General features: G+C 41.5%; 1 long non-coding RNA gene across 1 annotated transcript; it reads left to right on the top strand.

Moving 5' to 3' along the window:
- Nucleotides 1–575: 575 nt before the first annotated feature.
- Nucleotides 576–22860, top strand: LOC116858766. The gene is made up of 3 exons (XR_004381013.1): nt 576–649; nt 5019–5021; nt 22839–22860. It is a non-coding gene; the product is annotated as an uncharacterized LOC116858766 (long non-coding RNA).
- The last annotated feature ends 1954 nt before the right edge of the window (nt 22861–24814 follow it).

The raw sequence follows: 24814 nt of genomic DNA, 5'->3' as shown, positions 1-24814 counted from the left end.
AGGTCATCTAGAGACATTTTACTATCTCAAGGAAGAAGAAAAAATAATCCCTAAATTACTATACATATTTAATCAATATATTGCCAATTCAGGTTAAATTGCTTAGTACAAAGAATACATTAATGTCCATATTTATGCCAGCTGAAAATAGAATGTTCTGTATTGAATTAATTAACTCTGTGGACACTGAGAAGCAGTGAACTCATGTTCTAATTGAAGGGCCAGATGATATTGAAACAGGACAAGAGGAGATGAAGCAAGAGAATTTCTGAAGCTTACTTTCTTAAAGAATGGCAAGTGCTAAGCTAAACTCATTTTTTACATCTTGAATCAGGGAAGAACACATTTTGGCCAATTTAGGAAACAGCATCTGGATTAAATATTCTTGTTTCTCATAAGTACTTTGGAAAAGATGTGTACAGAATTTTCTTCATAAAGTTTCAAGGAACAAAATCATAAGCAATAATGAGTGTTATGTTTGGAATTGTAACTTTCCAGATCTGTTAGTGGGTTGGCAAAGGAGGGAAAGTTGTTTTCTTTTGGGAGTATATGCCATTATTGTGGTTATTTGAAGCAGATTTTAACTAGAATTCCTTAAAGCATGTCTAAATAATACTTCTACATGAGAAGGAATAGTGTATGGATGCTTGTGTAGGGAGTCTTCCCAGTGGCTGCTGCTTTCACTATTAAAATACCAGTGAAATGAGTTGAGAATACATTGTGGGCCAGTTCCTGCTATCTGCAAGCTCTAGTGGAGACTAACCCTTCCTTGTCTTTTCCAGCCCTCACTGCTAAGCTCCTGGTCCCTCCATCTTCACAGGCAGCTGCTGTATCACTCTGAATTCTGCTTCTGTGATCATTTCTCCTCTGACTTTCCCGTCTTCCTCTTTCATTTCTAAGGACGCTTGTGATGGCATTAGGCCCAGCCATATAATCCAGATGAATCTCCCCATCTCAGAACTCTTATCGTAATCACACCTGCAAAATCCCACTTACCATATAAGGTAATATGTTCACAGGTTCTGGGGATTGGGACATGGATTTTTGGGGGCTTCTGATGACCACAGTTCCTTTAAATCAAAACCTAAGGAAATATTTCCCTCATGGAGAAATTTAAAGTGATGTGAGATTAGCAACGAATACATAAACTAATTTCTAGAATAATTTGTTTTTTTAAAAAATTTATTTTTATTATTTATTCTTTAATTTGCTTTTTAAAGATTTATTTATTTGAGACAGAGATCACAAGTAGGCTGAGAGGCAGGCAGAGAGAAAGGGGAAAGCAGGCTCCTTCATGGGGAGTCTGCTTCTCCCTCTGACCTTCTCCCCTCTTATGATCTCTCTCACTCTCTCTCTCTCTAATAAATAAATAAAATCTTTGAGTGCCTGGGTGGCTCAGTTGGTTAAGCAACTGCTTTCAGCTCAGGTCATGATCCTGGAGTCCCAGGATCGAGTCCCACATCGGGCTCCCTGCTCACTGGGGAGCTGTTTCTCCCTCTGATCCTCTCCCCTCTCATATTCTCTCTCTCTCACTCTCTCTCTCAAATAAATAAATAAAATCTTAAAAAAAAAAAAAAAAAGCAGGCTCCTTGCTAAGCAGAGAGCCCGATGCGGAGCTCGATCCCAGGACCCTGAGATCATGACCTGAGCCGAAGGCAGAGGCCTTAACCCACTGAGCCACCCAGGCACCCCTAATATGTTTTAAAAAAGAAAGATTTTATTTACTTATTTGAGAGAGAGCATGCATGAAGTTGGGGGGGCAGAGAGGAAGAGGGAGAGAGATAAACAGACTCTTCTCTCACTGCCCACCTTGAGTGGGGAGCCAGGGATCATGACCTGAGCTGAAAGCAGATGTTTAACCAATTAACTACTTAACTGATTGAGCCACCCAGGTGCCTCTTCAATAATTTGCTTTTTAAAAAACTTGTGAATGCTTTGAAATATCTGCATATTACAGAATAACCTGGACTTTTGTATGACTGAAAAAAGTTATGCAAAATAACTCTCAAATAATATTACTGGGTGACATATATATCTCCTCTCTCTCTGATCAGAGTGATATCATTCTAGATTTTGTTTTCCTTTGGTGCAAGTCATGTATCTTTTCTGTTATCATTTTAAATATATTCTAAACCATTTGACTGTCCTTTAAAGGCTAAAACCTATTTGTGGGGGCGCCTGGGTGGCTCAGTGGGTTAAAGCCTCTGTCTTCGGCTCAGGTCATGATCCCAGGGTGTTGGGATCGAGCCCCGCATAGGGCTCTCTGCTCAGCAGGGAGCCTGCTTCTTCTTCTCTCTCTGCCTGCCTCTCTGCCTACTTGTGATCTCTGTCTCTGTCAAAAATAATAATAATAAAATCTTAAAAAAAATAAATAAAACCTATTTGTGTCTTGCTTTATTACATGATTAGAAGACTTTCTTTCTTTCTTCCTTCCTTTCTTTCTTTAAGATTTTATTTATTTATTTGACATAGAGAGACACAGCCAGAGAGGGAACACAAGCAGGGGGAATGGAAGAAGGAGAAGCAGGCTTCCCGCTGAGCCTGGAGCCTGAAGCTGGGCTCCATCCCAGGACCTTGTGATCGTGACCTGAGCTAAAGGCAGATGCTTATCGACTGAGCTACCCAGGTGCCACCAGAAGACCTTCTAATCGAATTTAGTTAGGATAGGATGAAACCAATATATACAGAGTCAGGAAAGCCCAAGCTTCTCAGAGGAGATTTAGGGAATGATCACAAACTGTTCTGTGTAGGCAAAATAGATTTTCCATCCCAAGATTCTGCTAATAAGAGCTTGACAATTGGAGAGCTATAGTATTTCCAATTTCACTAAGTAATAAATAAAATAGTGGATTGGAATACATTAATAAAAATGATATATTCTTTTTTTTTTAAGATTTTATTTATTTATTTGACAGAGAAAGAGAGATCACAAGTAGGCAGAGAGTCAGGAGGAAGCAGGCTCCCTGCAGAGCAGAGAGCCCGATTCGGGGCTCGATCTCAAGACCCTGAGATCATGACCTGAGCCGAAGGCAGCGGCTTAATCCATTGAGCCACCCAGGCGCCCCAAAAAGTGATATATTCTTAAAAAAAAAAAGTGATATATTCTTAATCATATAATAAAAATTGCTTATGGATTCTTTTTTTTTTTTTAAAGATTTTATTTATTTATTTGACAGATCACAAGTAGGCAGAGAAAGGGAAGCAGGCTCCCTGCTGAGCAGAAAGCCTGATCCCAGGACCCTGGAATCATGACCTGAGCCAAAGACAGAGGCTTTATTTACCCCACTGAGCCACCTAGGCACCCCTTGCTTATAGATTCTTATTTATTGTTTTTTTTTTTCTTTAGTAAAACCAATTAAATCAGTGAGAAATTTGATGAGGGGAGGAAGTTACATTCAGTGCAAGTCCAAGCCTAGGTAGCTTAGTTGGTTGAGCATCAGACTCTTGATTTTGACTCAGGTCATGATCTCAGAGTCCTGGGCTCAAGCCCCCAGGAGAGCTCCACCCCAACCCCTGTAGGAGTCCCTGCTCAGTGGGAAGTCTTCTTGTCTGCTTCTCCCTCTCCGCCTCCCCCTGCTCTCAAAGGTGCTCTTTCTCTCTCTCTTAAATAAATCTAAAAAAAAAAAAAAAAAAAAAGTCTAGTCCTCAGTCATTTGTAGGTTTTAAAATTCACAGAACCAGGATCTATAAGCATAATGTGCTTACATGAGGAATAATAATTCACAGCAGATCTGAATAAACCCTCTTAATGTAACTTTCTGGAATCCAGGTTTGAAATTCCTTTTGATATTTAAATTTTTTTTTTAATTTAAAGATTTTGTTTATTTATCTGAGAGAGAGAGAGTGAGAGAGAGCATGAGAGGGGAGAGGGAGAAGCAGACTTCCCATGGATCCCCATGGAGCCCGATGTGGAACTCGATCCCAGGACTCCGGGATCGTGACCTGAGCCGAAGGCAGTCTCTCAACCAACTGAGCCACCCAGGCACCCTCCTTCTGATATTTTGTAAGAAGTTTTGTATTATATTTATTATGTTTCATATTATGTTAGAACAGTACAGACACATAATCTCAGCCCCTCCTTTCTCCTACCAGCCTCCACTATATTCAGCTAGAAGAGCAAGCTTTGTTTTCTAAGCACTTTGAGAGGAAGTGAAAAGATCTGAGAAGCAAAACTGGAATACAAAGTTAAAGGTGTGAAGAAATTCCCACTAGCCAGGACTTTGGGGAGTGGAGCGGGATACCTGAAAACCTTAATTCTCCATTTTTGTTTTGTTTACCGCACCAATGAAATTCTCCTTTATCTCACTTAATTAGTCTACAGAAGAAGACTTTTTCTGCTTATAATTTTCAGGAGTAATGTGAACATTTTGGACAACCCTTAGCATGATACAACAGTTTTTCAACCAGAGGTGATTTTGCTCCGCTGGGGACATTTGGCCAAGTCTGGAGACATTTTGTCACAGCTGGGGTTGGGGAGATGCTGCGGCATTGAGCCGGTAGAGGCCAGGGATGCTACTAAACATCCAGCAGTTCAAGGGCAAAGACTGATTGGCCCCCAATATCAATAGTGTGAAGTTGAAAAATCTTGGGTTAATAGGATGTTATTTAATTTTTGATGGACTGTCTGTGGTACTGATGTCAGTGTTTTAAAATGTTATTATAAAAGTGTAAGCACTAGAGGGCAGTACCTGCCCAACAGTTGCCACTGATGTTAATTTGGTGTGGGGAGGGGAGGGTCTTTAATGGAAAAAAAGAACTTGTAATTTAGGTAACGTGAAGAAAAGTGACTGTAAAAGATCCTTAAAGGAATATTTAAGTGACTCTAGATCAAAAGACAGTTTTAACGATTACTGTTTCTGAAGTTGGTAGAAGCAGAGCAAGAAGGGTTTTTTTTCCTTCTTCTTTTTATAATGATACCTTGTGAACTGTTGCAGAGAAAGGGGAGAATTCACACTAGGTTTTCACACACTGAAACACTAACGTCATTGCCACTTACACTTCTGTGTGCTCCCTTGAAGCAGGTGATGGCAAGTCGCTATTCCTAGGGCATAAGGATTACTGTAATGCTGTTGAAGCTGTGTCTAGAACAGGGGAACTTAGAAAGGCAAAGTGATTGAACCCATTAGACAACTCAGAGTCTGACTCAACTCTGTGTTTCTATGAAACAGATAAGTAATACCCTGTTTGTTGCTGGAAGTTATTTACATTAACCATCTATCCAAGAATACAGTAACACTTTCTGTTTTTTCCTAAGAGTCAGTCCAGTTTTTAAGAATGAAACAATAGAGGTGGGTGGGGGGATGGGGTTACTGGGTGATGGGCATTAAGGAGGGCCCCTGATATGATGAAGACAGGGGTGTCATACACAACTGATGGATTATTGAAATTATTGAACTGAAACTAATGATATACTATATGTTGGCTAATTGAATTTAAATTAAAAAAAAAACAAATGAGATAATTATTTTTTCTTCTTAGTATGAGACATCCAGGCATAAACCTGAGTTTTTGGGGATTTTTAATAAAAATTGAACCCCCTTCCCCAAAAACAGGTTAAACCATTTGGTAGACTCATGTTAAACTCACTTTTTTTTTTTTTTTTAAGATTTTATTTATTTATTTGACACAGAAAGAGAAACCACAAGAAGGCAGAGAGACAGGCAGAGAGAGAAGGGAAGCAGGCTCTCCACTGAGCAGAGAGCCCGATGAGGGGCTTAATCTCAGGACCCTGAGATCATGACCTGAGCCGAAGGCCAAGGCTTAACCCACTGAGCCACTCAGTTGCCCCTAAACTCACATTTTTATAAATTGTTAAACATTCAAGGTATACAACATGGTATGAAGAATAGATATGTCTTCTTCATTTGCATTCTTCTCTCCCTGCCTCCTGCCCTGCCCTTAGACCCAGGGAAATGAATTTGATGTTTAACATTCTCCCTTGTTTCTTTGTACTTTTATTTAAAAACTCTATATGCATGGCATGTAAGTGTTCTGTAATTTGTGTTTTTCCTTCAACAGTATGTCCATGTTGATACAAATAGCTCTAGTAATACCAACATTTATTTATTATTTTTATTATTGTTGATATTTAGGTTGTTTCCAAATTTACTAATACAAATAATGATGTTATGTTCGTTTTCATATATAGTTGTTTTGAGAGGGTGCTAGGAATGGAGAAAAGACGAGGAAAATAATGAGCTCATGTGAGCAGAGAGCCCAACTCGGGGCTTGATCCCAGGACCCTGGGACCATGACCTGAGCCAAAGGCAGAGGCTTTAACCCACTGAGCACCCAGGTGCCCCTGAACTTACTTTTAAGATCTCTCTTAAATATCCAAGAATAAGTCATATAAAGGAAAACATAAGTAGTTCAGATGGACTTTATTAGTCTGAGCTGGCTTTATTGCTTTCTGCTAGAATGTACACTCCATGAAGGCAGTAATTTTTGTCTGTTTCTACTTGTAAAAATGCCTAGCACGTAGTAGATGTTCAAGGACTCTTTGGTCATTGAATGAATGAATGTATAGGACACAATCCATCTTGATGAAGGCTTGAAATTCATTGAACTTCTTGGATATTTAGAATATATCATTTAATACTAAGTAATACTATATTTGGATATAGTATATAGATAACATCTTGATAATTATCTTTGATAATTCCAAATACAGTATTTTGTTTTTCATCTAGGTATTTTACACAGTAAAGACACAGTTGTGACTTTGCACTGCATGGTGAATGATAATGAAAATAGCTAACCCTAGTTAACTCTGGTGAGTAAGTGCTCAGCACAGTGCATTACATGTATATACTCTTCTAATCCATATAAGAACTCTGTGAGGTAGGTATTATTATTATTATTATTACCATCTCCATTTTTACCAATGAAGAAACCAAACACAGAGAGCTTAAATAATTGTCAGAAAGCTAGGAAGTGGCAGAGCAGAGATTTGAAATCAAACAGTTTGGAAAAATTTTATTGCTTAAACCCGGGATCTTTGAAGTCTTAGAGTCCAGTCCTTTTAAGTCAAGTTTTATAGTAGAAATATAACATTAGAGGTCCCTGGGTGGCTCAGTCAGTTAAACGTTTGATCTGCTGGAGTCTTGATCTCAGGGTTGTGGGATCAAGCCCAGTGCTAGGGCTCTATGCTCAGTAGGAAGTCTGTTTGAGATGCTCTCTCTCCCAACCCCCTCCACACTTGTGCACTCTCTCTCAAATAAATAAATAAATAAATAAAATCTTTAAAAAAATATGCCTTAATTTAAAAATATTTTATTGCTCAAAAATGCTAATGATCATCTGAGCTTTCAGTAAATCATTACCTTCTTTGCTGATGGGAGGGTCATGCTGCAGTGCTGATGGCTGCTGACTGATCAGGGTGGTGGTTGCTGGAGGCTGGGACAGATGAGGCAATTTTTAAAAATAAGACGAGAGGAGTGCCTGCCTGGCTGGCTCAGTCGGAAGAGCATGCAACTCTCGATCTTGGGGTTGTAAGTTCGAGGCCCACTTTGGGTGTAGCAATTACTTAAAAAAAAAAAAAAGAGGACAACAATGAAGTTTGCTGTAGTGATTGACTTTTCCTTTCACAAATAATTTCTCTAGCATGCGATTCTATCTGATAGCATTGAGCTACAGCAGAACTTGTTTCAAAACTGGAGTCAGTCTTCTCAAATCCTGCTACTGCTCTATTAACTCCATTTATGTAAGATTCCAAGTCCTTTGTTGTCATTTCAACGGTCTTCACAGCATCTTCACTAGGAGAGGTTTCCATCTCAAGAAACCACTTTCTTGGGACGCCTGGGTGGCTCAGTTGGTTGAGCAGCTGCCTTTGGCTCAGGTCATGATCCTGGCGTCCTGGGATCGAGTCCCACATCGGGCTCCTTACTCGGCGGGGAGCCTGCTTCTCCCTCTGCCTCTGCCTGACATTCTGTCTGCCTGTGCTCGCTCTCTCTCCCTCTCTCTCTATGACAAATACAAATAAAATCTTAAAAAAAAAAAAAAAAAGAAACCACTTTCTTTGCTCATCCTAAGAAGCAGCTTCTCGTCCCTTCAAGGCTGATCGTGAGATGACAGCCATTCAGTCACATCTCAGGCCCCACTTCTAATGCTCCTTCTCTTGCTGTTTCCACCAGCCTACAGTTACTTCTCCACTGAACTCTTGAACCCCTCGAGGCCATCCATGAGGGTTGGAATCAACTTTTTCCGAACTCTTGTTAATGTTATTATTTTGACCTCTTCCCATGAATCCCGAATAGTCTTATGGCATCTAGAATGGTGAATCCTTTCCAGATGGTTTTCAATTTATTTTGCCCAGCTCCATCAGAGGAATTGTTTGGTAGAAATATCCTTATGAAAAACATTTCTTTCTTTTTTTTTTTAAACTTAAGATTTTATTTATTTATTCTGACAGAGAGGGACCACAAGTAGGCAGAGAGGCAGGGGGTTGGGAAGCAGGCTCCCCACTGAGCAGAGAGCCTGATGTAAGGCTCAATTCCAGGATCCTGAGATCATGACCTGAGCCAAAGCTTAACCCACTGAGCCATCCAAGCACCCCATGAAATACATTTCTTAAAAAAAAAAAAAAAAAGATTTGAGGGGTGCCTGGGTGGCTCAGCGGGTTAAAGCCTCTGCCTTCAGCTCAGGTCATGATCTCAGGGTCCTGGGATCGAGCCCCGCATCAGGCTCTCTGCTCCGCGGAGAGTCTGCTTCCTCCTCTCTCTGCCTGCCTCTCTGCCTACTTGTGATTTCTCTGTCAAATAAATAAATAAAATAAAATAAAATAAAAAATAAGATTTGAAAGTTGGAATGACTCCTTGATCCATGAACTGCAGGATGGATGCTGGGTTAGCAGGCATGAAAACAATATTATTCTCATTGTACATCTCCCCATCAGAGCTCTTGGGTGACCAGAAACATTGTCCAGGAGTAGTAATATTATGAAAGGAATCTTTTTTCTGAGAAGTAGATCTCAGAGGTGGGCCTTGTTTCATTTCTAGAGTACAGGCAGAGTAGATTTTGTGTAATTCTTAAAGGTCTAGTATTTTCAGAATGGTAAATCAGCATTGGCTTCACCGGCTGTATTAGCCTCTAACATGAGAGTCAGCCTGTCCTTTAAAGCTTTGAGGCCCTGAAGCCATGCGTTGGCTTCTGCTTTCTAGTTATGAAAGCTCCAGATGACGTCTTCCAACACAAGGCTGTTTCATCTACATTGAAAACTTGTTGTCTAGTGCAGCCACTTTCATTAACATCTTAGCTAGATTGTTTGGGTGACTCTGCAGTTTTGACATCAGCCCCTGCCTCTTCATCTTACACTTTTATGTTACGGAGATGGCTTCTTTCTTCAAATCTTATGAACCAAACTCAGCTAGCTTCAAACTCTTCTTCTGCAGCTTCCTCACCTCTCTCAGCCTTCACAGGAATGGATAGAGTTAGGGCTTTGCTCTGGATCGGGCTTTGGCTTAAGGGAGTATTGTGGCTGGTTTGATCTATCCAGACCATTACAACTTCTCCATATCAGCAAATAGGTGGTTTTGCTTTTTATCATTTATGTGTTCGCAGGAGTAGCACTTTTAATTATCTTCAAGAACTTTTCCTTTGCATTTGCAACTTGGCTAACTGAATCCAGAGACTTAGCTTTTGGCCTATCTTGGCTTTTGACATAACTTCCTTACTAAGTTCAGTCATTTCTAGCTTTTGATTAAAAATTGAGAGACATGTGACTCTCCTTTTCCTTTAAACACTTAGGGGCTGTTGTAGGGTTATTAATTGGTCTAATTTTAATATTGTTGTGTCTCAGGGAATGGAGAGGTCCAAGAAGAGAGAGAGAGGCAGGGGAATGGCCAGTCAGTGGAGCAGTCAGAACACTTACAACATTTATGATTAAGTTTGCCATTTCATAGCCATGATTCATAGCACCCTAAAACAGTGACAATAGTAACATCACAGATCACCCTAAGAAAAATAATCATAATGAAACAGTTTGAAATATTGTGAGAATTACCAAAATGTGACACAGAGTGAGCAAAGGCTGTTGCAAAAATGGTGCTGATAGACTCGTTCAGTTTAGAGTTGCCACAAATTCTACAGTTGTAAGAAATTCAGTATCAGAGAACGTCAAAAAATGAAGTGCAATAAAATGAGGTATGCCTGTGTTTTTTGTTTTCTATTTTAACATTTACTCTTCATTCTATTTTGTATATATATATTTTAATTAACACATATATTATTGGTTTCAGGGGTGCAGGTCTGCAATTCATAAGTCTCATATAAAACCCAGTGCTCATTACAACACATACACTCCCCAGTGTCCATCACCCAGTTACCCTAGCCCTCAATCCCCTTCCCCTCCAGCAACCCTTAGTTTGTTTCCTATTATTAAGAGTCTCTTATAATTTATCTCTCTCTCTGGTTTCATCTTGTTTCATTTGTTCCTCTCTTCCCCTATGATCCTCTGCCTTGTTTCTTCAATTCGACATATCAGTGAGATCATGTGTAATTGTCTTTCTCTGATTGACTTATTTTGCTTAGCATAATCCCCTCTAGTTCCATCCACGTCATTGCAAATGGCAAGATTTCATTTTTAATGGCTGTGTAATATTCCATTGTATATCTATACTAACATCTTCTTGATCCATTCGTCAGTGGAGGTATGCCTATGTTTGTGAACAAACTTTTTCATATTCAGGATTGTTTTCTTTTTGGGGGGCTCTATATTCTGTTTCTATTTATAAAAATCTTTACTTTTATTTTTATTTCAAGTTTTTATTTAAATTCTAGTTAGTTAATATATATGCTAAAATTGGTTTCAGGTGTAGAAGTTAGTGATTCATCCCTTACATACAACACCCAGTGCTCAGGGGCACCTGGGTGGCTCAGTCGGTTAAAGCCTCTGCCTTTGGCTCAGGTCATGATCCCAGGGTCCTGGGATTGAGCCCAGTGTCGGGCTCTCTGCTCAGCAGGGAGCCTGCTTCCTCCTCTCTCTCTGCCTGCTTCTCTGTGATCTCTGTCTGTCAAATAAATAAATAAAATCTTAAAAAAACAAAGCAAAACACCCAGTGCTCATCACAAGGGCCCTTCTTAATGCCCATCACCCATCTAGCCCATCCCCCACCCACCTCCCTTCATCAACCCTCAGTTTGTTCTTTATAGTTAAGAGTTTCTTTCTTTTTTTTTTTTTTTAAGATTTTTTATTTATTTATTTGAGAGAGAGACAGTGAGAGAGAGCATGAGTGAGGAGAAGGTCAGAGGGAGAAGCAGATTCCCCATGGAGCTGGGAGCCCGATGTGGGACTTGATCCCGGGACCCCGGGATCATGACCTGAGCCAAAGGTAGTCGTCCAACCAACTGAGCCACCCAGGCGTCCCTATAGTTAAGAGTTTCTTATGGTTTGTTTCTCTCTTTCTGTTTTTTTTCCCCTTCCCCTGTTCATCTCTTTCTTAAATTCCACATGAGTGACATCATATGATATTTGTCTTTCTCTGACTTATTTCACTTACTATAATAATATACTCTAGCTCCATCCACATTATTGCAAATGGCAAGATTTCATTCTTTTGATGGTTGGGTAATACTCCATTGTGTATGTGTGTATACCACATCTCTCTCTCTCTCTCTCTCTCTTTTTTTTTTTAAATTTACTTGACAGAGAAAGAGAGATCACAAGTAGGCAGAGGCAGGCAGAGAGAGAGGAGGAAGCAGGCTCCCTGCTGAGCAGAGAGCCCGACTCAGGGCTCGATCCCAGGACCCTGAGACCATGACCTGAGCCGAAGGCAGAGGCTTAACCCACTGAGCCACCAAGGTCCCCACCACATCTCTTTTTTTAAAAACTATTTATTAAAAAACAAAACAAAACTATTTATTTATTTTAGAGATAGTTCAAGAGAGAGTGGGGGGGTTGGGAGGGGAAGAGCACAGGTAGAGGGGTAAGCAGACTCCATGCTGAGTGCAGAGCTGGAGGTGGGGCTCGGTCCTGACCTGAGCTGAAATCCGGACTCCACTGCTCAGCCCGCTGAGCCACCCAGGTGCCCCTATACCACATCATCTTCTTTTTTTGAAAGATTTTATTTATTTACTTGACAGAGACACAGTGAGAGAGGGAACACAAGCATGGGGAGTGGGGGAGGGAGAAGTAGGCTTCCTGCTGAGCAGGGAGCCCGATGTGGAGTTCGATCCCAGGACTCTGGGATCATGACCTCAGCTGAAGGCAGAATCTTAATGACTGAGCCACCCAGGCACCTCATACCACATCTTTATCCGTTCATCAGTCGAAGGACATTTAGGTTCTTTCCATAATTTGGCTGTTGTTAGTGCTGCTATAAATACTGGGGTGTATGTACCCCTTTGAATCAGTATTTTTGTATCCTTTGGGTAAATTCCTAGTAGTGCAATTGCTGGTTGGTAGGGTAGTTCTATTTTTAACTTTTTGAGGAAACTATACCATTCTCCAGAGCCAGATTATTTTATTTAGGTCCAATTCCTGCAAACGGAACTGCCATTCTGAAGAATATAGACATTTTTAAGGTTCATGATATATTGATATATTTTAACAAATTGCATACTAGAAGGGTTGACCCATTTGTACCTTATTATGGGTGAAAGGACCCATTTCAAGGCAGTCACTAGCACCGAAGCAGTCTCATTTTTTTTTTTTCTAAATTGAGAGACAAGAAAAAAATGTTATTTTATTTTAATATCAATTCTTTGGTTGCTATTATTCAGTATGAACATTTCCTCATACTTTGGCTATTTTCTATTTTATAATTTACTTTGACACTTTCTCAGGTTTTTCTTATCAGTTCATTTGAGTTCTTGCTATATTAAGACTTTTTTTTTTTTAAGATTTTATTTATTTGACAGAGAGAGAGATCACAAGTAGGCAGAGAGGCAGGCAGAGAGAGACGGGGAAGCAGGCTCCCTGCTGAACAGAGAGCCCGATGCGGGGCTCGATTCCAGGACCCTGAGATCACGACCTGAGTTGAAGGCAGAGGCTTAACCCACTGAGCCACCCAGGTGCCCCTAAGACGTTGTTTTTTAAGTGAATCGTATTGATAGTTCCTTTAAAACAGGATTCCTTTAAACACCAATTTTCAACATTAGAGTTTTTTTTTAATTTTAAAGATTTTATTTATTTGAGAGAGATAGTGATGGAGATAGTGAGAGAGAGCAGAAGCGGGGAAGAGAGGGAGAAGCAGGCTCCTGCTGAGCAGGAAGCCTGACTTAGGGCTCGAACCCGGGACCCTGGGATCATTACCTGAGTTGAAGACAGACAATCAACTGAACCACCCAAGTTCCCCTAGAGGTCTTGCTTTTTTAAATATTATTTGAAGAAACCATTTAGTTTCAGTTCTTTTAGGCTCCGTAGGCTCTATTAATCTCTACAAAAAATGTAGAAAAAAAACACTTTTGGAAAAAAAATGCCTTTGGGAATATTTACTTTGGATTATCTGCACCAATACTTCTTCTATGGTAGTGCCAATAGCGTTGGTTGCATGTGAAGATTTTTTAAAAAATTAATTCACTGAGGTGCAATTAACATACAAAACGATTTTTACATTCAAATTTTGAAAAGCTGTATTGTTTGATTTGGAAAGGATGGATGGGCTGTGCACCATTTTTTTTTTCTTAATATCCTAAAGCCTGAAGAGTGCCTTATTGTTTATTCCCAGTGCTCAAGACTGACTTTTTTTTTTTTTTTTTAAATTAATGCTGGTTTCTATGGGTTGCAAACTTTCCTCCAATAGCTGAAAACAGAGACTTCTGGGTACTTTTTTATTTCTTCTTTCTTCACAGTTTTAAAAGAGCCCCTTGCCTCCACTGTTTGTCATTATGTGTACTGAAGTACAGAAGAGAGAATGCAAAACAAGACAGCTGTACAGGAGGTTTTTCTTTTTAAAGAAGTTGATAGACAAATGGCACAAGGTTCACTGTTCTCGCCAGCTGAGAGCTGAGCTTCCAGAAAGCGCTACTTTAGGGGAACAAGTGAAGTAGTGTGGAAGGTCTGAAAGGCTTCATTGACACAACAGCCGGGAGCCTCTTGTACCACATTGTCTGGTATGCGCTGCCCTTCGGAAACCAGCTCTTGAGACTTCCATACTCCCCACATCCCCCAAAGCTTAAAAAATTGTTTGTTTTTTGTTGTTGTTTTTTGTTTTGTGGGTGTGGGTGTTCCTTTTTTGTTTTTGTTTTTGCCATTGTACTTGGTTTTCTAAGTGAAATTCGTGGAAAGGTATTTGTTTTTGTTTATCTTTGCGCCTTGGGTGTTGGTCAATGATTCACATAATCACATGGCATACCTAGTGAGGACAGTGGGGGTCTGGGCAGTAAGGCTGAGACCCTGACAAATCAGTGGTCTAGCATGAGTGTTTGTTTTCCGAGCTAGTGCTGCCGGCAAAAAGGAGTTCAAGAGTGAGAGGACAGAAGGCAAATCTGAAGCTGATGCTTTAAGCCATTATTGATAGTTTCCCAGGTTTCTTGAAGGTTGATATGGAGAGATGTAAGTTTATTGTAAGAAATAACTTTCCAGCGGAACAAGAAAGTTATTAGGTTTGTATCAGTGAAGTTGTAGACTCATTTGTAAACATAGAGAGCTCTTCAAGGAAGACAGAGTCATCTGTTGTTGCATGTTGGTTTGGTCTGGAAGGGCTGGGGCCAGGCAACCTCTTCATCAATGGCTTTCATTCAAGTCTTAATAGAGCTCTCATTATGTGTCTTGAGAAAGGACGTGGACTGTGCTCCTGAACTTTGAGGAGCTCAGAGTCGTGGACCCGTAGCCTGGAAGATCTGTCGAGATCGGTACTCCACCCTTATTCTGCAGGGAGCACTGAGGACGGGAAGGGTGATTTGCTCAAGATTACATAGAGAGTTAGTGGCAGACTCTTGACTTTCTGGAAGCTAAATCTTTTGACCACCCCCCAGCTTGGTATTTTTCTGTTCACATTTTGTTGAAAGTGCTTTGGTAGTTGTTAGAGAACAATTCAAGACAATATATAATTAAGTGAAAAATTGAATAATCAGTTACCATCAAATATAGGGGGAATTCATTGTTAACTGGAGTTATCCGGGTGTATATGACAGATTTTAAGGAAGGGGTATGGTGCAGACATGACAAAAGAACCAGAAAAATCTTGTCTCTGTTCTGTGTTGTTGGGGGACATACATGAAGAAATTTAAATTCTTCAGTCCAAGGCTGAAGCCTTTAAAAGTACTCTCTGTTGGGGCACAGGCGCCAGCAAAATTCCTCTGGTGAAGATCAAAATGAAAGCAGGGCTGGGTTTCGAGGTCAGGGTGGGAGAGGAAGTGCCATCCAAGAAGATTCACAGATTTCTGAATAAGCTTGGAAAGGCTATCACACCTTTGCGATTAACCTAGATTGCTAGACCTTTGGGTTTATGACAGGAGGGTCTGTTGTAGAAATCTGTAAAGAACTTGACCTTGTAGGAGTCTGGATGTAAAGAACTTGACCTTGTAGGAGTCTGGATGTAAAGAACTTGAGTTGACCCCCACCTGATAACTTCTGCCTGGCTGCTAGGAGTTAGTTTTTGGCCTTAATATTTGATTTCTTCTCACCCTCTATGCCATATAGGTTTTCTTTTCTTTTTTAGAGGACTGCTGAAAGCAAAAGTAACAATCAGAACTATCTGCCACGTGAACTAGAGGAGATTTATCACTTTTAATAGAAAGGATGCTTGTTCCAACATGTGGGAGGCGATCATCAGAGAGGAATGCCTGTGGTCACTGCTCTGCAGTCAAGTTTGGTGGGTCGGGTGGGGAGGGTCCTCAAAGAGCAAAAAGCTGATACAAAGAGTTGGGGAGTCAGAGAGAGCACTCTGCTTATTCAGGGAGCAGGAAGTTCATTGCCTCTGCAGCTCAGCTGGAGTTTGGGAGAGGGGCAGGCCCCGAGGCTTCTAGTGGGGAGGAGGCGGGGAGGAGGCTGAGGCTGAAGAATCCAGATCCAGAGGTTCTTGTAAGCCATGTAAAGAAAGTAGATTTTACGTACTTCTTTATTATTTATGTATTTATGTATAGATTTTATTTATGACAAAGAGAGACAGCGAGAGACGGAACACAGCACTGGGGGAGTTAGAGAGGGAGAAACAGGCTCCCCCGCTGAAGCAAGGAGCCTGATACCGGGCTTGATTCCAGGACTCTGGGATCTTGACCTGAGCTGAAGACAAACGCTTAACGACTGAGGCAGATGCTTAATGACTGAGCCACCCAGGCACCCCCAACAAAGTAGATTTTAGAAAACAAATAGAAATAAAACAAAAATGTTAAAAAAAAAAAAAAAGGAAAGTAGATTTTACCTCAGGGGCAATGGGGAATATCAGTATCATTTAAATTTTAGCAGGTTCAGATTGCAGTGTGGGGATGGCTTATGGAAAGGGAGGAAGAGAAACAATGGAATCAGTGAGACTAATTACAAAACTGTCCCAGCAGTGGAGGAGAGGGGAGTTAGCTGGTGCGTGTGTGATGGGACAGAACCCTGAGCAGCAGTTTGGTACTCAAAGCAAACATCAAAGCAAACAAATCGACCTTCAGACAACTCTGTAATTCAAGATTGCCCTGAAAATGGGTGTGACTGGAAATTTGCCTTTCAATAGCTTTCAATTAAACTAATCATCCTGGATACTTAATGCTATTCTAAAAGTGCTATTCTTTTAAAATAATTATATATATTTATAAAAAAATATACCTCCTCTAGATTTTTGTCTCCAGGAACAAAGCACAATCCCGGACAGTTAGTCTGGGACAGTGGAGGGTGAGGGAGGGAGGTAATGAGATTTAGGAGACATTTAAGAAGGAGGATGGACAAGAAAAGCTCTTGAGGGAAAAATAGGTTGAGTTCATTTTTTAAAGTTGTTTTTTAACTGAAAGATTAATATATGCTGTGGTAAAATTGAACAGTACCAAAGATACACAATGAAAATATGTCTCCTCAACCAAAGACAACCTGTGTTAATAGTTCTTTTTTTTTTTTTAATAAAGATTTTACTTATTTATTTGATGAAGAGAGATCACAAGTAGGCAGAGAGTCAGGCGGTGGGGGTGGGGGGAGCAGGCTCCCTGCCCACCAGAGAGCCCCATGCTGGGCTGATTCCAGGTCCCTGAGATCATGACTTGAGCCAAAGGCAGAGGCTTAACCCACTGAGCCACCCAGGTGCCCCCAGTGTTAATAGTTCTTATGTACTCTTGTAGAAATTTATGCCAGTGTAACCTTATATGGGTGTTGTTGGGCGAACTGGGGAGACCCTGGGCCCTGGAGCCTTGATCCAGCCAGACCAAAAGGAGTTGCCAAAGGTTCTTGGTCTTGTCAGAGAATGAATTAAAAAACAAACACATAAAACTTGATGAATAACACAAGCAGAAAAGTTTGTTAACGTGAAAACACACTCTGGAGATAGGAGAGCTACGAACCCACAGGAGAGAGAGCTGTGTGCCCTGAGGGCTGGGTTTCTATCTTTTATTGAGAATAGTTACCTAAGGGGTTGAATATTTACTACTTGGGATGGGAGGCAGGGCTTCCCAGTTTTTTTCTTAATTTGGTCAGGGGTTTCCTGTGATGGCATTGGCCATCTTGGCTGGTCTGGTTTGATCCGAATTCTTGCGGTGTGCTGTAGGGACACACTTTTGACCTTCCCGACAGCTGCTCATGACTTTGTCATTGCTGATCTCCAGGTATCCTGTCAGAACCTAACTGCCTTCTCTAACACAGGCATACCTCAAAGATATCGTGGGTTCAGTTCCACATTACTGCAGTAAAGTGAGTCAAATGAATTTTTTGGTTTCCCAGTGCTTTTAAAAGACACGTTTACACTATATTTTAGTCTCTTTAATGTGCAATAACATTGTATCTCAAAAATTGTACATACTTTAATTAAAAAATATTTCATTGCTAAAAAATGCAATCATGTGAGCTTTCAGCAAGTTGTAATCACTGATACAGATCACCATGACAAATATAATAATGATGAAAAAGTTTGAAATATTGTGAGGATTACCAAAATGTGATAGAGACATGAAGTGAGCAAGTGGTGTTGGAAAAATGGTGCTCATGGACTTGCTCAATGAGGGGCTGCCGCACACCTTCGATTTGTAAAAAAAAAAAAAAAAAAGGCAAAGCACAATAAAATGAGGTATGTGTTGTGTTTAATATTTTTGCAAAAATAATATTTATTTGTATTGAAATAAATACTAAAATATTTAATATCCCTCTTTTTATAAAAACGGGAACATACTGTGCACCCTGCTCTTCCCTTTACTAGTTCCCTGAAACATTGTATTCTGGCAGTTTTAACACATCTACTTTAATGTTTTTAATGACTGCTTAATGGTCCATTGAATTAATGTATTATCTTTATTTATATTGGTCTCCAGACTGATGGACTTAAGAGCTGTTTCCAATTTTTGATATTTGAATTAGGTTTTAAATAAGAGCAGACACATGAATTAATGAAGGAAGAATTCTAGGTAGTGAAAAGGGGTTTACACGTGAACAGGGAACCCTAGCATTTTTGTGACTGAGGAATGTTCTTGACTTGCCTAAGGCTGAAGGTGACATATTTATGAAGGCAGAGGTGGGAGAGCAGTGGGTGTTTATACAGACCTTTGGGCCCATGTGTAGAATCGGAATGTGACGTAAGAGCTGGGCATTTCTAACAGACAGTACCCACTCCATCAGCAATTAGAGCTTTTTCAGGGGAGGATGTGTGAACACTGACCACCTTCCCCTCCTGTAGAATGTCTTCTTGCCCCTCCAAAGCTGTCACCCTATTGCATCTAAATCTGCCTGCTATCGTAGTTGTTCCTCTGGGGACCCTCGCCGGAGTGAGAAACATGAAGGATTTGTAAAAGACAGAAGATAGGTTTAATGGCTTGAATAGAAAGTTACGTCAGGAAAGAATGAGAAATGGGCCATCTGTGTGAGGCCACGTTTTTTATCTAAGCACCTGTGTCTTCTCCCACTGCTGTTGGAAGAGTTCATCCCAGATGTACCCATTTACCAGTTGCATGATTCTGGAAAAATCTCCAGCCTCAGTTCCCCTATCAGTAAAATGGGCATAATAAGTCTTGGTTGGCACAAGTACTGGGAAGGTTGAATAAGCCAATGGATGTGAAAGGACCTATTTTACTTTTTCTAAGGGCTTCACAGAATGGAATTTGTATAAGGCAATGTGTGATCCAGTCCAAGACAGTGAATCCTAGTCTGTTTTTTCCTGGGTTGTGCCGGCCAGTGGCCAGAGTAAGCCTCTCATACCCTCAGCCTGTGCACTTTATTTAAACGATTCCTGAAAGTTCATCACCTTTAGGAAAATATTACCAAATTTCTTACCTATCACCTTTAGGAAAATGCTACCAAATTGTATATCACTCTGTGGCTGGCAAAAAGACCTTAGCAACAGTGATCTTATATAAGCCTCCCAGCAAACCATCCAGGGTGAGAAGGCCTGTTTTATTTCTAGGTAGTAGATGGTATAACAGGCTCAGAGAGATTGATGTAAAGCAACTGAGACTCAGAAAATACACAGAAATAATAAATAGCAGAGAGCAGGAATAGGTCTCCTCTAGACTACTTACAGAATTGATGAGGTGAGAGAGAACTGCCCAACTTTTAGTTTGCCTAGGCTTGCAATTCTCGAGTCTGTTTTCCCCAATAATAACTTGCATCCTAGTGAAATGCACGTCACTTTTTAAAATTTTTTATTTTTTTTAAGATTTTATTTATTTATTTGATAGACAGAGATCACAAGTAGTCAGAGAGGCAGGCAGAGAGAGAGGATGCGTGGCTCGATCCCAGGACCCTGAGACCATGACCTGAGCCGAAGGCAGAGGCTTTAACCCACTGAGCCATCCAGGTGCCCCTTTTTTTTTTATTTCTTAAAAAGATTTTATTCATTTATTTGACAGAGATAGCACAAGCAGGCAGAGCAGCAGGCAGAGGGAGAGAGAGAAGCAGGCTCTCTGCTGAACAGGGAGCCGGATGCGGGGCTTGATCCCAGGACCTTGGGATCATGACCTGAGCCGAAGGCAGATGCTTAACTGACTAAGCCATCCAGGCATCGCTGCATGTCACTTTAAAAACATTATTTTATTTTATCATTATTATTATTTTTTAAGATTTTATTTATTTATTTGACAGGGAGAGACACAGCGAGAGAGGGAACACAAGCAGGGAAAGTGGGAGAGGGAGAAGCAGGCTTCCTGCTGAGCAGGAAGCCCGATGCAGGGCTCGATCCCAGGACTCTGGGATCATGGCCCCAGGGGAAGGCAGATGCTTAACTGACTGAGCCACCCAGGCGCCCCTAAAAAACATTATTTTTAAGATTTTATTTATTTGTCAGAGAGAAAGCATGAGCAGAAAGGGGCAGGAAGAAAGTGAGAAGCAGGCTCCCTACTGAATAAGGAGCCTGATGCAAGGCTCAATCCTAGGCCCCTGGGATTGTGACCTGAGGTGAAGGCAGATATTTAAGTGACTGAGCCACCCAGGAACCCCTAAAACAACTTTTTTTTTTTTTTTAAAGATTTTATTTATTTATTTGACAGAGAGAGATCACAAGTAGATGGAGGGGCAGGCAGAGAGGGGGCGGCGGGGGGGAAAGCAGGCTCCCTGCTGAGCAGAGAGCCCGATGCGGGACTCGATCCCAGGACCCTGAGATCATGACCTGAGCCGAAGGCAGCGGCTTAACCCACTGAGCCACCCAGGCGCCCTAAAACAACTTTTCATTGAAAAAAATAAATACCATTGGCAAGGTATTTTACAGTTTGCAAAACACGTTATAATCCATTGGCTCATTTGATTCTTATGCTAACCCTCTGAGGTTAGCAGAGCAAATGGGAGAAATTCCACTTTGCAGATGAGGAAATAGATTTAGGAATTGAGACTCACCCAAGGTTAAATACTCAGTAAGGGGCAGAGCCAGAGTGGGAACCTGGCTCTTTGGTCAACAACTTCAATGCCTTTTTTATACTTTCATTATTGTTATTAGGTTTTTGTTCTTTTATTGTACATTTGTAACTATCTTTTTCTAAAATTTGAATTCGATAACCCTGTGTAGACATTCATTATGAAATGTTTATTGAGTATCTTTTTGTAAGCTGGTCAGCATCTAGTTGGAAGAAAAGTGAATAAACAGTTACAATCAAAGATAAAACATACTTTGCCATTTGAAGATTTAACAAATTGTTTTTAATGACAGCTTGGTGACAACTTTTACTCAAAAGGTAATAATCACAATTGCCTTTTGTAAAAAGCGAGAGAAGGAAGCCACATACACACATACCCATGTGTGTAATGCATACCACCCCCATCAGTGAAAATCCTCTGAATTTTTCATTCCACTAAGGAACTGGCATTTTCTTGGCACATTGATCTGGAGGGGATTACAGGCCGTGGTGCTGTGGTGTATCAGCAGAGAAGGTCAAGTGGATTGGTTCTGTTACTTTGATGTCACTGCCTGGCATTGTTTTGGTCTTTTCCTTGCTAACGGAAACCACAACATCATGTGAAAAAATAATTTGTAATAGTTTCCTTCGTAAACAGCATATTTCTTGCTTGATAATGAAGACTTTGCTTACAGAAGTCCTCTTGCTATCTTGGGGCCATAATTTGTTGTTGGTCTGCTCATCCTTCTTAGTTCTCTAGGGCAAATGTGACCTGGAGCAGATTCTAAGAGAGGAGGGATGGGGCAACGACTCAGAGATCAAAGATTAGACAGAAGAGTGTTTTCAGAGCGCTAGATTTGGAATTAAAAACAAAAAACAAAAAACAACCAAAAAACAGTAGAACACCTCTACATAGTGAAGAATTAACTTTACCCAAAGTAAAGGGAGGAGTTGAAGCAGAACTATGGCTTTTGCCCTCTGCTCCCGGGAGGGGATTGCTAGGCATCTAGAAAGTCCTCCTTCATAAGGGTGTCTTTGCTCTGGGGGTGGGTTGGCCACTGGACAGTGTGACAGGGTGATTTGTGACGACTTTGGAACAAGCTGTATCTGTTCCAACCTCCAGAGGAACTGAAGACTCTGGGTCAGCAGTGTGGGTGGTGTGTGATTAAGCCCCAGTAAAAACTCTGGACACCAAAGACTTGGAGAAGTGTGCCTGGTTGGCAACACTCAAGGGTTGTCACACATTGTAGCCAGGAGGAGGTAATGCCATCCAGGACGCCATGGGAGATGACCAGAAGCTTTGTGTTTGGGCCCCTCCCAGATTTCATCCCATTTGTCTCTTCTGTTGGCTGGTTTTGATTTGTAGCCTTTTGTTATAATAAAACTAACTGTGGGGCACCTGGGTGGCTCAGTTGGTAAGTGTCTCACTTTGGCTCAGGTCAGGATCTCAGGGTCCTGGGATCGAGTCCCTCATTGGGCTCCCTGCTCAGTGGGGCTCCACTGCTGCTGCTTCTCCTTCTCCCTCTGACCCTCGCCCCACTCATGCTCTCTCAAATAAATAAATAAAATCTTAAAACAAAACAAAACAACCCTTTACTTGTTAAGTACAGTGCTTCCCTGGGTTCTGTGAGTAGTTCTAGCAAATTATTTTGAGGAGGTAGTGGGACCCTTGAATTTGTGACTGGTGACTTAAGTGAGGGCAACCTTGTGAGGACTGTGCCTTTAACCTGTGAACTTTGGTCTACCTGTGGTCACTGGGGTCAGACATCATTGCATTTCCCAAAACCTGATTTTAGATTTAGATTTTGGCGCTTTCTAGCTTGGTTATTTCTGTCAGCTTCAGGGTTTTTCTTTTTTTTTTTTTTTTAACTTAATTTGGGGGTCATCCCTGTTCTATTTTCCATACAGGGTTCGTTCTTACTGTGTGTAAAAGAATATGCTATTGAAAAACTGTGATGGAGGGGCGCCTGAGTGGCTCAGTGGGTTAAAGCCTCTGCCTTCGGCTCAGGTCATAATCCCAGGGTCCTGGGATCGAGCCCCTCATCGGGCTCTCTGCTCAGCAGGGAGCCTGCTTTCCCCTCTCTCTCTCTGCCTGCCTCTGTGCCTGCTTGTGATCTCTCTGTCAAATAAATAAATAAAATCTTAAAAAAAAAAACCTGTGATGGGGCCATCAAGATATATCAATATATAAGTAAATAGTGGGATCAATGTAGCAGAGGTATGGATGGGATGGGTAAGACTTTATTTCATCATTCATTCTGCAAATAATTCTCATGTGTGTGCAAAGTGCTAGGGGTATAACAGTGAATGAGTCCTGCCCCTGTGGGGCCCATATTCTGCTCAAGGAGAGAGAGAATGAAAAGGCAAAAGTGGCAAATGATTAGGCTGTGGTCATTGTTGGAAGGAACTGAAGGAAGCAAATAGTGAAATGGCAGGGAGCGATTCCACTGGAAAGAGTGCTCCATTGGAAGAGACAGAGTGACCAGTAAAGAGCTCTCAGAAGAGCTGACATTTGAATAAAGATTTTAAGAAAGAGAACTAGAGGGTTTTTTAGGCAGAGGAATAGCAAGGGTAAAGGGCCTGAGGTGGGAAGGAGGTTGGTGTATTTGAAGAATAGAAAGTAGGTCTGTGTGGCTGGATTGGGATAACATAAGGTGGGAGATGTGCATGGGTGAGATAATAAAAGGTCTTATTTTCCAGGAAAAGGAGTTTGGATTTTTATTGGATTTTTATTGTAGAGTGATATGACACTTAGATGATTTTAAGTAGGCAAATTACATGAATTGCTTTAAGAAGACATTCCAGCTGCTGAATGGGGAAGAGTTGAAGCAGAGAGAGAGAGAGAGAGAGAGAGAGAGAGAGAGAGAAGCCATGCCGTTATTCAGGTAAGGGCCTGGCAGAGGACAGATAGAGAAATGGTCAGATACCAGATATGCTTTTAGAGCCAAACACCTTGCGGTTGGATTAGCCAGTGGCACTGGGGAGGGCAAGAGGAAGGAAGGTGTGTTGGTTGGGTCCTCTGGGAAGTAGATGCTTTGGAGTGGTGAGTGTAAGAGGTATCAGAGGTGGTGTATGTCTAGGAAAGAAAAGGGGAAAGGAAGCAGGATTGGTCAGGGAGAGCCTCAGTCTGAAATGCAGATAATACCTTGGGCAACCATTGGGGAACTCCAGGGCCAAGGTGTCTTGTGAGAGGGAGTCCCATTGGGCAGAAATGTCTGGGCCTTCGTGACCCCTCACGTTGCTCTTAGTCATTGGTGGGGGGCTGCCTGGGAGGATTGTGCCTTGGCTTGAAAACTGAGACAGATCCTGAACTTTCTACCAGCCAGAGGCTGACAGCTGAGTGCTCTTGTCCTGAAGACAGATCCAAGCAGGGCTTCCCCATGGCTACGACAGTCCTTCCCTTGTACCATGTGGGTCCGTTCTCCGGACACATTCAGGGGGTGGGGGTGGCCTTTCTGGGGTCCTAGTGAGCTCTCTTCCTAAAGGGACCTAGAAAAGGATGGTCTGTGGGTTAACCACAGGCTATTGCCATAGCTGGTCTTGGGGCTGTGACTGGTAACTCCCTGCTCCATTATCCACTCCAAATTCCACTCTCATCTCTGCTGGTCTTTATGGCTTGCCTGGTGGAGTAACCCAAACCCTTATTCTCCAGGCGGTCTGAGCCCCGATGACCTCACCCTTCACAGGCTGAGCTGCGCTTGCCGTTCCTATCACAGTTAGGCAACAGAGTGCCAAGAGGTACCCACGGAGATCACCTGAGTTCCACACATATGCCTGCTCCATGTGTTTAGCAGCATTCCACCCCCTTTTGCTGGGCAGGCTCAGTATCCCTGTCTCAGTCCCCACTCAAAGCCCGCACCTTGCATGTCACTCAGGATAGGGGCTAGAGCCGTGTTTCTAGGTAGCGAACATAGTGTCTCCAGAACAAAGAGGTCCA

This window comes from Lontra canadensis, unplaced genomic scaffold, assembly GCF_010015895.1.
Source record: "Lontra canadensis isolate GAN:19392208 unplaced genomic scaffold, GSC_riverotter_1.0 scaffold142, whole genome shotgun sequence".
NCBI classification, from domain to species: domain Eukaryota; kingdom Metazoa; phylum Chordata; class Mammalia; order Carnivora; family Mustelidae; genus Lontra; species Lontra canadensis.
Note: the sequence above shows the minus strand (reverse complement) of the source record. Positions and strands in the feature narration are given on the sequence as shown.